The following is a 16666-nucleotide window of genomic DNA, read 5'->3' as shown; positions in this document are numbered from 1 at the left end:
CAGCAACCCAATCGCATCAGACTAGGGGGACTTGACGACGCACAGTTTATATGACTAAGTCCAGTCCGATGTCATTGGCCGCGTACCAACAACACCAGACTGGGGGGACTTGATGGTATATGGTCCATTAGCATGACCTAGACTGATCTAGCACGCCAGCCTGTCATGGCACGCTCCGGCCAGCCCTGCCTGGCATTCCCTTGCCAAGTCCTGCTAGGGACTCCCTTGCTAGCCTTGCTGGGGACTCTCCTGTTGGTTTATATGGCTTAGTCCAGTCCGATGTCATTGGCCGCGTACCAATAACACCAGACTGGGGGGACTTGATGAGATATGGTCCACTGGCATGGCCTAGACTACTCTAGCGCGCCGGCTTGGCCTGGCGCATTCCTGCCAGCCCTGCCTGGCGTTCCCTTGCCAGCCTTGCGTGGCTCTCCCTTGCCAGCCCTGCTGGGGACTCTCCTGCCGGCTCGGCCAGGTGCTCCCTCGCCTGGCACTCCCTTGCCATCCTTTCCTGGTGCGCGCCCGCTAGCCTCTCCCGGCGCCTCCGGGCGGCCTCACCCAGCTCCTTGCTAGTTGGGCCTGATTTGGTCAAGCCCAAGGCCTGACCTAATTGTCCCCTATATAATGAACAGTACCTCCTCCATGGAGAGGGACCTTCCCCAGATCTTCCCCCATGGCTCAGCCGCCACTATACTCCGGCCGGGTGGCTCAGCCGCCACCCGCCGCCGTCAGCCACCAGCACCAAGATGGTTCTCTCCAGCTATGGAGGACCATATCAGATCTTCTAGCTGATCTAACTTGACCATCGGAGCCCGCTCCCGGGGCACAGTCCCTGGGGCGGCTCTAATGCGTCTCTCTGATTGTGACTAGCAGATCTCCGCCGCAGCAAAAGACCAGAAGACTCGCCGGAGGTCCATGTCCCATCAAAGAAGAAGGCTGCATTCATAAGTAATATGGTCAAATAAAGTCAACAAGTCAACCCACTTAAAGATCTGGTCAATTGAAGTCAAGAAAAATGAATATTTCTCGAACATCTTACACAAGTCGCGTAGGGTAAGCATGCGGCCACACACCATTTACCAAGAGCATGTCATTTTTGACCTAATTTTCTTCGATCAGACCAAGCCATGTACGTTGGTCGTGCATCAATACGCAGGTCGCACAAGGGGGTGCGCAACGGCACGTGGGTCGCATGCAGACTGTAGTGTCCGGTTCCTTTTTGCTTTGATTTTATCATATTTTGACTTGAATTTGAGGGTCTTAACACATGGAAAACTTGATTTCTTTAAGAGAAACTCTTTAGAATCCCAAAGACATCTTCAAAACTTCTTTATTCGAATTAATAAAACACGAAAGCACAATACTTTCCAAAAATGTCATTCTTTAACCTCTTTCGCGAGACGTCCTCCAAACTTTGTTTTAACACCTCAGGACATCCAAATGGATGATGTCCGGGTGTACGGGTTTCACCATCAATCTGATTTTCGATGAATTTTCCGGTGAGATTTTTCAGTTTCAATCGATGGGATTTGAAGGTTGGAACAAAAAAAAAACCCTTTGATAGTGTCAGAATCGCGAGAAGTGGCCGAAGTTGGCCAGGAAGTCGAAGATGTAGGAGGTCGGCACCCACAGTTCCAGGCATGGTTCAGAAAAGTTTTTTATTGAGGTTTGTAGAGTTCAGAAAACGGGGAAGAATGACCAAATTTCGTCGAATTCCGATCCGTACAACTCCGACAATCTTGATTTTTCCGACGAGGTGGGTGTTTGGGAGGTTATGTCCTTGAGAGAAATGGAGTTTGAGGGAAGAACTTTGTAACACCCCATTTTACTATTCCATGGGATTCAACATAAACAAATGTTTATAAAATTCGAAGTAGAAATATATTACTCTTTAGCCCAAGAAAAATTGGAAAAATAAACTGAATCGTCCGTAAATCGTAAAAATGAGTGCGCCAAAACATCTATATCTATATATATATATATATATATATATATATATATATATATATATATATATATAACTTTCAAAGAAATCTGACTCCGTATGAATTAGATATGATTTTTATAAGATATAAAAGTCAGACGCGCACAAGGAATGTGTGACGTAAAAAGCTATGAAGAAATTGGTTGACCTTTAGCTAAAGTCACCAAAAGGAAAATCATAGTACTCTTTAAGATAGGAATTTTGAGAAAAATAATGCAAAAAACAGAGTCCGTACGAGAGAGTTATGATTTTAACAAAATCATTTAATTATATTAAAATATGGACAAAAAATAAATTAAGAATTAGCTATTGAGATCTAAAGGAAAGTGACACTCGCTCTCAAGCTTCAAGAAATCTTGGATCTAGATTTTTATTACTACATAACAATCAATGGTATTTCTACTATCTCTTATTATGAATTTCGATTATAGTAGATGTCCTCTAGGGTTTATATTTGTGTTCCATACTTGAATGTCCAATAGCGAAAACATATATCCTACAAATTAGGGTTGCATGCACACATATGGATTGCTTGTTATGCTCAAAATCCATCGGTGGTATCAGAGCGTAGGATTGTTTTCTATTGAATATGAGGCAATTGGTTGAGCTTGAATATTTGGTTTTATGGCAATTAAACGCTTGGGCATAGGGTTTTTGTGAATTAGGCTTTGCTAACCCTAGTTTTCAAAAATTTGGATAAGGGTTTTAACACTTTCCTTTGGCCTTCTATTTTCGAAAATTTAGGGTTTCCTTACCCAAGGAATTTTCGAAAATATGGTGATATTGCCATATTTATACTTATTTTTAGGCAGTATTTAAGTACATTTTTATTAATAAATTAATAATATGTTTAGAATAATGATACTTATGAGTTTAAATTGTTATTTTCAGTCAATACAAAGGATTTTCGAAGAAAGGGACCAAAGGTGACAAAATGGGGTACATGGGAGGCTTGGAAGACAAGAAAATAATAAATTCACGATAAGAGCTAAATTCACGACGTGGCGACGAAGCCCACGACGTGGCACGGGTGTTCCAGAAGATAAGCATCGCGACGCGGAGGATTTCCTTGAAGGATATGGATTGCTTGAAGCCCACGACGTGGCGCAACCTGGCCACGACGTGGCGCGAGTTTTAGAGGATTATATAAGTTCTCCTGATTATTACGAAAAGAGGGACTTTTGGCAGAAGAAAAATAATTCCAGGAGACGAATAAGAACGAAAGAAAGGTTCTGGAAGAGGGTTTTCAACACCAAAAGAAGTAAAGGTTTATTTTTAGAACATGTCTTTCATTAGTTTTAGCTGTGTTAGTTTAATTACTATGATGAACAGCTGAATCTAGCTACTCTTGTTTAGCTAGATGAAGCTTTGAACTTATGAATAGTTATATGATTATGGATTAAGCTTAGTTGGTGAAAATTTGCTTGTGTTTGATTTGTATGACCTAGCATGTTAATATTTGTTTATCTAATTGCTTAATTACATGTTCTGTGTAGCTTAGTGACCGTTAAACTGCATGAACCTGTTTACCTAATAATTAGTGAACATTGAATTGTTAGAGCTAGGATTGACCAATCTTAGTTAATAATTAGAATAAATAAAGTTTAGCTGTGCTAGAGAACGAGAATTGTGATTATAATTGCGTTTACACAACAAATCTTATATAGCATATTTACAACTATAATTAGTTCTGTGTTTAATTATGTGTGAACATACATGGTTTGACATGAATTAGTTAAGTATTGGTAAGATAGAACTAAATTACTAATATAATTAAAAACCAACTTAGTAATCCTTAATTGTTAGCTAGCCATAAGGGAGAAGTGGATTCAATCTAAACAAGAGTGTGTGTTTTTACTTATTGAATTGGATTTAAGTTCATCTGATCTTGTAAAATCAGATAAAACCCTTTATTAAATTTGCTAATAAATTAGGTTAATTTAATAGTAAGTAAATTAATTAGAACACCGTTCCCTGTGATCGACACTCGACTTACCCAAGCTATACTGTAATCTGACTAGGTACACTGCCTATAAGTGCATAGATAGTTAAGTTTGTTAGGTTATAAATATTAAAATTAGTGGGTACTTTTGTGCACATCAAGTTTTTGGCGCCGTTGCCAGGGAACGGCTTAGTTTTTAGCTTATTTATTTACAAAGTTAATTTTTCAGCAAAAAAAAAAAAAAAAAATCTGTTAATCATAGAGTCCACGACGTGGCCACATACTTGCCACGATGTGGACAGACAAAATTTTTAAAATTTTAGTTTGTAGTTGGTTTTTCTTATTTTAGTTCAGTTTTACGTTTTAGTTTAGCAAGTTGCAGGAGTTCATGACCAGAAGCTCAAACACACACTTGGTGCCACCACTGGAAGACCCCGAGTCTGCACTTCACAAGAAAAAGACGCCCTTGCAAGAATTGAAGTCAGCCTTTTCTAGGAAGTCGGGAAAGAAGACAGGAGAGTCAAGTTCATCAGCGAAGCACAAGAGCAATCTTGAGTATTTGGATCACACACCCGTGCAAACCGAGTCCGAAAGCGATACCGAGCCAGAATTTGAAGAACACACAAGTGAACCCGAGAAGGCGATAGCCAACTTTGAGCAACAACCGGGGGAGTCACTATACGAAGCATGGGAGCGGTACAAGGGCTTACTCAGAAATTGCCCTCAACATGACCTAAATGTGCAGCAAGAGATGTCAATCTTTTATGATGGGGTCAATATGATGACAAGAAAACTCCTTGATTCTCAAGGACCATTGACAAAGAAAAATCCAAGGGAGGTCAAGGAGCTAATTGAAGAATTCACGAAACACTCCCGCGAATACCATAACCCGAGGCAAGACGGAAGTAAAGGCGGAGGAGGGGGCCAAACTGAAGAAATTGCAGCTGTCATGGCCATGCTAAATAACATGGATCGCCGGATAACACAAATGGACCAGTCGATACATGCCATAAGAGTGGGGTGCGAGCGATGCAGTGGTCCACACTTGACCAAGGACTGCAATATGGATGAGTTTGGGAACAGAAAAGCTCAAGTGTGCTACTCTAGTGGGGATAGGTTTGATGACGACTGGAGGAAACCGAAGAAGGAGTGGCTGCCATATGAAGAGTATAAAAAGCAAAAAGAAGAGAAGTATAGGCAGACAGGTCGAGGCTTTTACCAAAAGGAGCAGCTACCAATCGAGAAGAAACCCTACCTAGAGACCATTTTGATGAAGTTTATGGAGGCTTCGGAAAAGAGACATGATGCCACGGATTCCGCTATCATGGAACAACAAACATTGATAAAGAACCAACAAGCCTCCATCCATAACCTTGAAGTACAATTTGGTCAACTAGCCACTTTAGTTCATGAAAAATTGTCCCCGAAGAATTCCGAAGTAAAAGCCCAATCTCACGTAATGGCCATCGATACTGAAGAAGATACAATATCTGAGTTCCTAGAGGCGTTGGAAGAAGAACCGCAGCAGCCCAAGAAATCAAGGATCGAAGATGGAGAAAATGCTGAACCAGGCTTGCCACGACGTGGCGCAAGTCTGAGCAAAAATCTTTTGAGCCTATTCCAGATTATCATCCACCTATGCCATTTCCCACCCGTGCAACACTTAGTCAACTGGAGAAGGAACATTTAGAGTTTGTGAAGCATGTGAAAGGGATTCCAATTAATACTCCCTTTGTTGAGTCCTTATCCAAAGCTTCCGAGAACCAGAAATTACTGCAATACTTGATAGATACGCGAAGGCAATTAAAGAAGCAGTCTACAGTGATTCTAAATGAGCAAATTTCAAAAGTTGTGTTGGGAGAAACACCAGAAAAGATGGGGGATCCTGGATGCCTCACCCTTCCATGCGAGTTTGGGAATAAAATGAAGGTTAATGCTTTAGCCGATTCCGGGGCTAGCATTAATCTAATGCCTTTTTCATTTTATCAAAAATTGGAGATTCAGAAGATGAAGGCTACAAAAATGAAGATTCACATGGCGAACCGTTCGGTGACACAACCCCGAGGCATAGTGGAGGATATTTTGGTGAAAATTGGAAAATTTGTTTTTCCAATAGATTTTGTAGTCTTGGACATGAAAGAAGACACGGATGTTCCGATAATCCTTGGTCGGCCATTGCTTAACACTGCTGGTGCCCTGGTTGATATCCGCAAGTCCAAGCTCACTTTGAGGGTTGGGGATGAACAAGAAGTCTTCGGGATAAGAAATGACTTTCAAGAAGATACAGAAGAGGTGTTCACGATTAATGAGGAGAATGAACTAGAAGAGTTGGAAAAGCTTATGGAAGAAGAGATAAAGGCAGTTCATCAAGACAAGAGGACAAAACCAAGGGCATCTGTTCCGTATTTGATTGAAGTCATAGCTTACAAGAACCCGCCTTCTTGGGTGAGCAAAGAGGACGAGGAAATGACAAGTGATGAAGAGGAAGTCACTTCAAAAGTAACAAGGCCGGTGGTGAAAGAAGAGGAGAACGCTATGGAGTGCAAGGAACACACAAAGGGCACAAAACGCAAGCATGAAGAAGATGGAAAAGCTAAAAAGGAAAATTCAAAGAAGGCGTATAAAAGGAGAGTTCAATCTTATAAACGGCGGTTTAAGGAACAAAAGATCCTGGTGGTAGACTCTTCCGAAGAGTCAACGTAGAAGGCACGGAGTCCAGCTCAAGACTCCAAGAAAAAGAAGCGCTTCTCGGAAGGCAACCCGAGTTTGGTTTGCAATTTCTTTTTAAAATTTTTATTTTTTTTTATTTTTTAGGAAAGACATCAATTCATCATCTAAAAACCAGTAATAAGTAGAGAAATAGCTGTAGGAAACTTTAAATAATGAATGATATGCAAAGAAATTAGTTAATATGATGAATATTATTAAAATTTGGCATCTGACAGTTTCCACGACGTGGGCATAGCCAGCCACGTCGTGGGTTAAAATAGAATGCGCGATCTTAAGAAATTTAAGGTCCACGACGTGGGCATAGCCCGCCACGTCGTGGCCTTTAAAAATCAGGGGGGGACCAACTGCTTAAAACCCTTTGACCGAGAAAACCCTTATCCCCCACTTGGAGACTGCCGCACTCACGGGAACGTCACAACCCTACAGCCAATTTCTTATTATACATCCAAATTCCTTGCAAGATCTTGCTAATTACTCCATTTGGTATGTGTTTTACTCATTATTTTGCAATTATTTCTTCCAATTTCAAGTTTTTGTGATTAGGGTTTGAATGATTCACGAAATTGGTTGAATCTAGTGTCCGATTTTAGATTGCATGTTATTTAAAAGTCCATAGGAACAAACCCCAAGAACTATTTTTGTGGAAATCGCATGTAAACAGGACCGATTCAGAGTCTGGGTTCGATGCGACCCACGATGTGGCACAGCCTAGCCACGTCGTGACTTCTGGCAGACCATTTTTATATGTTTTAATGTGTTATTTGTTTGCTGCCTTGCTTTGCTTTTGTTTGCAGAAATGGGACCACGACAAGCTGTCCAGCAGGAAGAAGACCCGATAGATGTAGCAAGCATACATCCTCTATACCAGTTTCCTCAAAACATTCCCCGACCGTTGCTAACAACCTACGAGAATCGGCTTGGATGATTATACAATAGGGAGTTTGCAATAGCCCCAATTATTGATTGGGGATGGCTTGGTAGAGTGGGAATGGTAGTGGAGCTGGAACGTTATTGGTCGAAGACTTATGTTGGAGATCAATTTTCGTTCACTTGTCACGGGTGGAGGAATTTATTCGCCATTCAAGAACCCGTGTACCGGGAATTGTCGGTAGAATTTTTCTCTACCGTATGTTTTGAAGAGCGCACCCTTGATGTCACCTACAATAGGGAACTTGTGTTTCGTCTGGGGGGTGTATATCGTGAGTGTAGTCTTCGGGAGTTTGCTTGGCGTATGGGGCTCTATACGGAAGTGGAGACGCAATCTCCGTTTTTTATTCCTTTCTTGCTTGGATGTGTGCGGGATTTTGCTCCGGGTACTTTGGATGTGCAATTTTGGCGGGGCATTTCTAACCATGAGTACAACACTCATGACTCGAGTGAGTCACAAATACGGAATCCTGTTTTCCGATTTTTGCACCGCCTTATCACGTTTTCAATCAATCACAAGCATCATGGTGATAAGGTCCCCATCCAGAATCTATTTTATTTATGGACACTTATTACCCCGGGGGTTTGCTGTGATTTGCCTTATATGTTGGCGAGGTTTATGGGGAAGAAAGCGGCCAATTCTAGGCCTGGGAGCCCGATTACTGGGGGACATTTGGTTACTCGCCTGGCTAGGTCATATCAAGTTTTGACCCATGACTTTGTGAGGAATCTCACTCGATTCCCGGACACAGACTTGACCATTCAAGTCTTGGGTGTGATGCGAGCGGTGGTGAATATCGGGGGTCGTTTTGTTATACCACCGATCGATGACGAGCAGGAGGAGGTGCAGCCGGGACAACAGCCACCAGCCAGGCCGAGGCGTCGGAATGTGCGGGCTAGCGGTGAGGTCGAATGAGAGCGTGCTGCTTCGCAGTATGTGCAGGGAGTGCCCACCGACCCTTTTCAGAGTCGGGTGGGAACGTATTTGGATAATCTACGAGGCCATGCTATTTACCATACCCAGCTTACTGAGGGTATTTATTCACATTTGGGTGTGACCCGACCACCTTCTATGCCACCACATTATCCCTATTTTCCGACATGGGAGGAGCTATGGCGTCCACAAGATGATGGAGCAGGGCCAAGTGGAGCACAAGATCAAGATGATGATTGATTTTATTTCTTTTGTTTTGTTTTTGAGTAGTTTTTTTTATGTTAACTTTGGTGTGTGATGTAAAACTTTATTAAGACTATTATGTTACTTTATTTTTCTTTTGGGTTGATCTAATTTTTCAGATTAGCGTTGGAATTTTAAGGAGCATAGAAGGTTAACTTTCGAGTCGTGTTTGTCTAGTCAAGGAAGCTTAGAGTCGTGAGTCGGAACCGCAATTCAAGATAAGTGTGGGGTCTATTAGGAGAGAGGTTATAGTTGAGAAATATATTTGCATAGAAGCATCAGAAACCAGTTAGCCATTGGTCAAAGCTGCTAGAGTAAATAAAGCAAACATGTCATTTTCTGCTGAGGTTAAGTTTCCACGACGTGGACTCCTTGTGCCACGTCGTGGCGCTCTTGCAGTTTATAGTAGTTTAGCTTTTTGGTGTTCGCGGTTTCAACCCATATCACGACGTGTCCAGATATATGCCACGACGTGATCCAGTTTATCATTGCCCCATTTTTCCTTACAAATACCCACTTTGACGAATTGAAGTTTCGAGTCCGGTTCGTGGTTTATTTACGTATTCAACCAGTTCTACACCAAGTTTCTGTTTTTGGAAGTCTAATTGTACATTGTCCACGCTTTTGGAGATGCTCACGCCACTATCCCAGGGGAGTCTGTTCATTTTTCTCCCTTTTCTTTAATTTGTTTTTATACATACAATGAGGGCATTGTATGAAATAAGTGTGGGGTAGGGGTAGAAAAAGTAAATTGCTAGAAAATTTTGAAAATTTGAAAATTAAAATTTTTATTAATTGCATCTAGTAGTAATAATTTGAGTTATAATTGCTAGTATTATGCGGGATGATCCGATGAAAGTTCAAATGTTTAGTTGAGCCAATACACGTTATAGTGCATTTGTGGCCTCCTTTATTTTAGTGAAATCATGGAACAAAAACATAACCCCGCTTGGTTTGAGGGATGCAATATGTTTAGCAGCCTAAACCTGAAATGTATCCAGGAAAATTATTATCATTAACCAATAAAGGTTGAGGTTGAGCGCCTCTGCTTAAGCATGTAGGTTTTGAGTGAAAAAAAGTGAGGTACATGTAAAAAAAAAGAGAGAGAATTACAAGTAAAGTTTGGAGAATTTTCGAGCAAATAAAGTGAAGATCAAAAGATCAAAATTCTGAAGAAATCCAAAAAGTTGAAGATACCAGAAATCAAATCAACAATGGTGGTGAATTCAAAGAAATTAAAGATCAAATGTCAAAGAATTGAAGAATTCCAAAAAGAGCTCCATAGTGGTATCGAAAAATTGTAATTCTAGTTTATGTATGCTTAGGTTGCTCAACTAAAAATACCTTGAGGATAGGAGGTTTTCTGCGGATGGATTCGGAGGGTTGCATAAAATGAGCATTGTTTGGAAAAAATGGGCGAGTGTTTATGAAGATTGTGAGTATTTAAAGTATGGGGGGTACTTTAGGAGAATTTTAGACACAAATGCATGCGTTGAGGTTTTGGCATAATGGCTGAACTAGAGTCGGATTGTTCTGTGTAGTTTTAGTAATTAAGAATTAAGTTTAAATTTGCTTGAGGGCAAGCAAAGCCTAAGTGTGGGGTATTTTGATATTGCCATATTTATACTTATTTTTAGGCAGTATTTAAGTACATTTTTATTAATAAATTAATAATATGTTTAGAATAATGATACTTATGAGTTTAAATTGTTATTTTCAGTCAATACAAAGGATTTTCGAAGAAAGGGACCAAAGGTGACAAAATGGGGAACATGGGAGGCTTGGAAGACAAGAAAATAATAAATTCACGATAAGAGCTAAATTCACGACGTGGCGACGAAGCCCACGACGTGGCACGGGTGTTCCAGAGGATAAGCATCGCGACGCGGAGGATTTCCTTGAAGGATACAGATTGCTTGAAGCCCACGACGTGGCGCGAGTTTTAGAGGATTATATAAGTTCTCCTAATTATTACGAAAAGAGGGACTTTTGGCAGAAGAAAAAGAATTCCAGGAGACGAATAAGAACGAAAGAAAGGTTCTGGAAGAGGGTTTTCAACACCAAAAGAAGTAAAGGTTTATTTTTAGAACATGTCTTTCATTAGTTTTAGCTGTGTTAGTTTAATTACTATGATGAGCAGCTGAATCTAGCTACTCTTGTTTAGCTAGATGAAGCTTTGAACTTATGAATAGTTATATGATTATGGATTAAGCTTAGTTGGTGAAAATTTGCTTGTGTTTGATTTGTATGACCTAGCATGTTAATATTTGTTTATCTAATTGCTTAATTACATGTTCTGTGTAGCTTAGTGACCGTTAAACTGCATGAACCTGTTTACCTAATAATTTAGTGAACATTGAATTGTTAGAGCTAGGATTGACCAATCTTAGTTAATAATTAGAATAAATAAAGCTTAGCTGTGCTAGAGAACGAGAATTGTGATCATAATTGCGTTTACACAACAAATCTTATATAGCATATTTACAACTATAATTAGTTTTGTGTTTAATTATGTGTGAACATACATGGTTTGACATGAATTAGTTAAGTATTGGTAAGATAGAACTAAATTACTAATATAATTAAAAACCAACTTAGTAATCCTTAATTATTAGCTAGCCATAAGGGAGAAGTGGATTCAATCTAAACAAGAGTGTGTGTTTTTACTTATTGAATTGGATTTAAGTTCGTCTGATCTTGTAAAATAAGATAAAACCCTTTATTAAATTTGCTAATAAATTAGGTTAATTTAATAGTAAGTAAATTAATTAGAACACCGTTCCCTGTGATCGACACCCGACTTACCCAAGCTATACTGTAATCTGACTAGGTACACTGCCTATAAGTGCATAGATAGTTAAGTTTGTTAGGTTATAAATATTAAAATTAGTGGGTACTTTTGTGCACATCATATGGCAAGGATTAAAAGCCTTGCCTTCCTCCCCAAGATATGTCAATTTCAAATTTTAGGGGATTGGGTAGGGTTGTTATTTTTGGTAATTATCTTCTTAATTGGTTAAGTAGATAATTATAGGATATTATAATTATCGCTCCCATATTTTCGAAATTTCGGGGATAGGGATTAGGTTAAATTATTTTGATTAATTAAATGGATAATCCCCAAATTATTTAATAAATTAATTAAAGGTTTAATTAATAGGTAATTATTAAATCAAAGTTTTTGAATTTTAAATTTAATGTAAAATTGTTTTAATTTTTGAAATTAATAGTTTTTTAAAAACCCTAGTATTTTAAAAGTTTAAAATACATCCTTATGGATTTTATTATTAATTTAATTAAGTGATTAATTAAAAGATAATTAATAAATCCATAAATTGGTTTAAATTTAATTAAATTAAAAACTTTAATTTATTAATGGATTAAACCCTTGCTATTTTAAAATGTTTAAAATACACCTTATACAATATGTAAGATTAAAAGTTTATTATTTAGTCTATGTATAAGACTAAGTCAGTCGAACCTTTAGTACGTCTCATTCATGAAACCGATTTATAAGGGGAGTTTAAGAAAGCGGCCCATAAAATGACCGCTATTGGGTATTCACTCTTACCCACCGCTCCCTTCATTGGTGGAAGGTCGTTAGTCGAACAAGTTTGATAGAACAAATAATTCTCATTAATAAGTATAATGGAATTAACAAAGTAACTAAACTATTTTCTAAAAACCCACTCTTAGTTACTTTAGGAAAAATGTGAATTTAATGTTAATCCATGAAACAGCACATTGCACCTTATTGGTCGTTAGTGGAGCGTGTGTGGTTAACCGGCACACTAATATGGACTAATATTGTTAGCAATGGGTGTCTCATAAATTATCATTTATTAATGGAGCGTGTGTGGCTAACTGACACATTAATTAGATGATAAATGACATCGAGAGTACCAAACTAATTTGCATGGTTATTCACATCTCATTTTGACCTCGGCATCCCAATCACAAAGTGAGGGCATAATCAAGATTAAACATGCCATTGAATAGGTCAACGGATCTCAAAGATATAGGAGCTTCAGTTAAATTGAAATCGGTAAAAGCCTTACCTACGTAAAATAGATTCGAATTTGATTATGACATCCCTCTTAAAAGTTCGAATCGAAAATATGGATCCTAGCCTTAATGTTTTTTTTTGGGTTAAAAAATTAAGGATTAAAATCAACTAACCTGAATTATCTTTTCTTCCTTTATATATGTTGAGTTTAGACAACAATGGTCTTCCTCGTCTTTCTAGAACTGTTTTCCCCTATCAAAAGATGATATTCCACATGTTGATCAAGGTGAAAGAATGTTCGCTTTTTCAAGCAATGGAGGAACTGGAAATCATGCTTCTCCAACTCTTCCTCCACCTCCTCTAGTAATTCTCCATGAGCCACGTTTTCTTCAAGCTAAAAAATACGAAGTCACTCAAGCCCTATTGTTAAGCAAACATCAAGATGGAAAGTCTGTGTGTGAACATGTTCTCAATATGAAATCGTACATTGGCAGATTGGGTATGTTGGGTGTCGTTTTCCCGAAGGAGTTGGCCATTGACTTGGTTCTACTTTCACTTCCTGAGTCATATAGTCAGTTCATTAAGGACTATTATATGAAGGAAGACGTTGTGAACCTAATTGATCTAACATACATGATGATTGCGACTGAAGCAGAAATGCTTGAGAGCACAAATCAAGCAAATGTGGTTAAAGGATCTGTCTCCCAAATTTCCATGGACATTGACAATGGCAACATTGATAGTCTAGAATATGTTTCTCTTCCCAATGGAAAGGGATAGGCCAAGGTCAAACGGTTTAACCATATGGTAAAGAGAAAGGTTAATTCTGAGATAGTCCCATGTGTTATTCCTAAAAAGTCCATATGTTAGTATTGCCAATTTAAGGGACATTGGATGCAAAGTTGCCCTGAATACCTGAAAGATCGCATAGATAGCAAAGTCAAGTCGTATGACTCTACTTCAGGTACATCCACTATCTAACTCTATTTTATTAAGTTCCCATTCATAGATTTTTAATACATGATTTAATAGTCAGATTTTGATGTTTTGCAGGATCTAAGAGAAAGAAGGAAGCTTAAGAAGATAAAGTTAAATCTGATCGTGAGAGATGGATTTCTGTCGCATGGTTCGATGATCAAATTTTGGAAGCTACTGTTTAGGAGTTATGATAGATTAATAGATTGCTTAGGAAATATATAGAGACATAGTTTTCATATATTTTCATTGTAAGGACAAATTTTTTCCGCTTATTATTAATAGAAGTGAATTTTGATTTATTTACTTTATATTTTCTTGCAATGGCATTTATGAAAATTGGTGGTTATAGTTCTATTATTAGCAATGTTAAAAGTGGATTTGATTCTTAATTATGTCGTTTGTGGAAATGTCATAATCAACCAAGTGAAAAGGAATTCTCAGCACCCAAGTTTCAGCTAGATAGATACTTGGATTCATGCAATTTGAATTGTGTGATGTATGAGAATCTTGATCTTTGGAAGATTGTGACCAATTCGTTGATCACATTTTTATGTGAGTCAAAGTGAAGTACTATTAGATCTAGTAGATATTGCTATGGACTCTTGGGATCCACCACAAAGGACGGTAACTCTATTCGTCATCATTTACCGATGTTTCCGTAAACATGGTTGTGTTTATAAGATTAAGCATAATTCTAACACTTTGAAAAGTATCAAAGAGAAGAAGAACAAATAAGAAGAATCTATTAGGAAGAAAGATAAAGGTTTCTCCAATCTAAAAGGAAATGAGAGTACTTTAGTATCATGTTTTATGATCATCTTAATGATTATGGAACTATATCACAATTGATCCTCGAAGAACATCTTAGTTGTAATTGTTTGACTATGAAGATGAATTGAATATTTTTGAAATGGTTCAATCAAGAGATGAATCATACTTCGTTTCCAATCAAGTTTTAGAGTCATACTCTAGTAACTACAAATCATATCTTGAAGCCTATTATATACTAAGTAGGTTTATAACACCTCATGAAATGCAGAGTAGTAATGTTTTCTTACTATGACACATTTGAAATTGGTAGTTGTGTTGTTTTGATTGAATCAAAGGAAAAACTAAAACCTATTATATTTGTTTTGCTTGTCAAGGAATGTTCCTTGAAAGAGAAACTTATATGTCAAGAAGTTAGTGGGAGTCTTATTGATCTTGAAGAGTTTCAGGAGTCAATCGAGAATAAACCTTTTAGTTATCACTAGCACACGACCTGAGGTTGATAACCTATCATGTTTAGTTGACATATTCTTGTTTCCGTGCACCTTCCTATTGTGTTGGCAATGCTTATAAGTTCTATGGTTCTTATTTGAAAGAAAAAGGCAAAGCATGTTGGTTAGTGATAGTGCATTGGTCAATGGAAGTGGGCTGCTTAAACAACATGGAGGCACTTGTAGGCCCTTGTGCTACCAGAAGGCAAGAAATTAAGAATTAGCATAGTTCAGTCCATGAAAGGAAAAAACTAAATTTGATTTTGGTTTTGAACTCAACCTTATCTTATGATTGTAGGTTGGAATTGATAAATTCACATGGATAGGAACACATACACCATAAAATCTAAGTGGCAAAAGGTTTTGCTCTAAGTCAAGAAAATGATTATGAGGAAATACTTTAGTTAGTAGATTTTAAAGATTTGATAAATATCATTATGGTTAGTGTTTGTGTTAATTGCATTCTCAAATTCGAAATATGATTACGACATCCCTTTTCATAGTTGAATTGTAAGAAAAGGCAAGAAATAGTTTGAACGATTCAACACTTATAGCTATAAGTTCTGAAATAACTTAGACACACACACATATGTTATCTAATGAAAAGGTCTATAAGCTTGAGAAGTCTAGATGGAGACTTATCGAAGCATTACGTATAATAAATCTACATTTTAGTAATAAAGTAAAAAATTATTGGTTTCTAGAAGTCCACTTGATTTCTGGATACATGTCAAAGCTAGTGGGAGCATAATTGTTATGTAGATGGAAGCATAATTGTTATGCTAGTGAGAGCATAATTGTTATGCTAAGTGTTGCAAGTTGTAAATACTATTTATAAGAAACAAAGTTTTCAATTTGCTAGTTTCTATATTTGGAAATTGTTTTGCTATGATAAGGTTTGGGGGAGAGGACACCTGTATTTCATTTCAAATCTGAAAGTTTATATCGAAAGGTTTGAAAAAACTTAGTCATGGACATATATGAATATCGTGTGGAAATTATTCATGTAATGTCTGGTTCCTAGTATGCATTTCATTTATAATTTATTTATATTTAAAGAGCAACTCGACGAGTTGGAAGACCCAAACTCATCGAGAAGAGATTGTCAGAACCGCGTGATTTAATTGACCTACTCGACGAGTTGAGAGGCCTCAACTCGACGAGTAGATCGGGTGGGATGAAACCCTAATTTACAGGGTTTTACACCCTATTTAAAGGACTTAATATTTTCCCTCAGCCTCTCATCAGCTTCCTTGAAACCCTAAATTGTATTGTGAGCTCCTTGGTGAGAAACTTGAGGTCTTTAGTGGATTTTTATGTGTTTTTGTGCTTGGTGAAGGAATTGGAAGAACTAGAAATCATTGAGCTTGAGGAGAAGCATTAGATCTGGGATCTCGTCCATCTTTGGCAACTTTCTGAGGTAACAAGTCCCTAACTTGATGATTCATAGCTTAGATCTCTCTTAGTCTTGTTTTATGGGTCTTTTGACCCCATTGTTGTAAGGTTGATATCCTCCATAGTTCTGATGCTACAAACTTCCATTTCTAGTGATATTTGGTCCTTAGATTCATAAAAAGGGTCCTAAACTTGTTCTTTTCCAAGAAGAGACCATGCCCATAAAAGTAGGTTGCTATATCTCAATATTGGGTCCATTTGAGACATG

At 38.0% G+C, this 16666-nt stretch overlaps 1 non-coding gene across 1 annotated transcript; it reads right to left on the bottom strand.

The window, feature by feature from the left end:
* Positions 1–4554: 4554 nt before the first annotated feature.
* Positions 4555–4661, bottom strand: LOC145096369 (small nucleolar RNA R71). The gene has a single exon (XR_013703777.1). It is a non-coding gene; the product is annotated as a small nucleolar RNA R71 (small nucleolar RNA).
* Between the last annotated feature and the right edge of the window lie 12005 nt (positions 4662–16666).

The sequence above is a fragment of the Lactuca serriola genome, chromosome 3 (genome assembly GCF_051521515.1).
Source record: "Lactuca serriola cultivar US96UC23 chromosome 3, Lser_US96UC23_V15, whole genome shotgun sequence".
NCBI lineage: Eukaryota > Viridiplantae > Streptophyta > Magnoliopsida > Asterales > Asteraceae > Lactuca > Lactuca serriola.
This window is presented reverse-complemented; position numbering and strand designations above follow the sequence as displayed.